The 1,241-nt window shown below is 43.7% G+C and overlaps 1 protein-coding gene across 1 annotated transcript in view; it reads right to left on the reverse strand.

Annotated features, from left to right (window-relative positions):
* The window catches only part of LOC111829223, a gene marked incomplete at its 3' end in the record, with an annotated part of 11,309 nt that overhangs the window by 402 nt on the left and 9,666 nt on the right, over positions 1-1,241 (reverse strand). The window lies entirely within an intron of this gene.

Below are 1,241 nucleotides of genomic sequence, written 5' to 3' on the forward strand. Positions count from 1 at the left end.
CCAAAAGAAATATATGAATCAACACCAAAACTGAACATACTCAATATATTAACAATCCGAATATACATGAGACACAAGACAGTTACAAACTCTGTGAAAGAACAATCTCAAACATCTAGCATCACTAAGCATCAGATTATGCATTATGAATGCGACTGACTTTACCCATGATACACATTAAAAAACATGACAAAACACTTGAGACATTACCATATCCTAACTAGAGACATTAACCATGTCAGAAATGACAATAAGATTACGCTTGAGAAACTCAATAGAGACTGACATTGATTAAACAAGAGAGACTTAGCCATTATAATACGCTTAAGACATTATCAAGACAATCAGTTACCTAAATACTTAAAAAACCTTTAAGAGACGACCAATTCATCAGTAAACATCTAACTAACAATTCATCAGTAAGCATAGAAGGTCACAGGTCTTACCAACTCGTTCCAGGCAGCTCTGGTTCACTGAGAACAGTTGTGAACCTCTCTCTGCCTGGCACTGAAAGCAGGGCATTTAGAGCCTTCACGGTGTCCTCCAGGAGTTCTGGTAACACGGGATCAGGTTCGAAGTTGTGTCCATGAGACGACGGATGACTTGGAGCGTGAGAGTGTTGAGCTGGAGACTCTGGAGGTTCATAAAGGGGATCTTGCTGTTCAAAACCTCGACCGGTCTGCACTTCCGGTAAGGAACGAGCTGGCTGGTCTCCACGGACTTGATTCACGGAGCTCTGAAACAATGACTGTGGCGGTGGGAAGTTCCGGAAATGAGGCGTTGCTGCCGGTGACGCTTGGGGCTCCTCCCGAATCGGCTCTTGCGGCGTCTGAGGCTGAGGAATACTTTGGTTCGCCGGTGTGAAATTGTACTGTGGTAGTAGAGGGCTGTTTCGCTTGACTCCGGTGGGGGGTTTAGATCCTCCAGGTCTCTGGGAAACGTTGGGAACTCGTCGTTTCCTTCCTTTTTTCTTTGGTGTAGGCATACTGTGAAGAAGAAGATCGAAGAAGATCGAAGGGTCTGAATCGAAGAAGAGAAGGGTTGATTGAAGAGATACCTAGGGTTTGAAAGAAGTAGAAGAAGAAGATCGAAGGGTTTGAGAACAAAAATTGATGGATTGAGGAGAAGAAGATCGAAGTAGAGAGAATCGAATCAAGGAAAGGGTGGCTAGGGTTGCGAATCGAAGAAGACGGTGTAGTCTTTGATTTTGTCGAAATGAGGAAAGGTTTATTGGGCTTATT

This window comes from Capsella rubella, unplaced genomic scaffold, assembly GCF_000375325.1.
Source record: "Capsella rubella cultivar Monte Gargano unplaced genomic scaffold, Caprub1_0 scaffold_17, whole genome shotgun sequence".
In the NCBI taxonomy this organism is placed as follows: domain Eukaryota; kingdom Viridiplantae; phylum Streptophyta; class Magnoliopsida; order Brassicales; family Brassicaceae; genus Capsella; species Capsella rubella.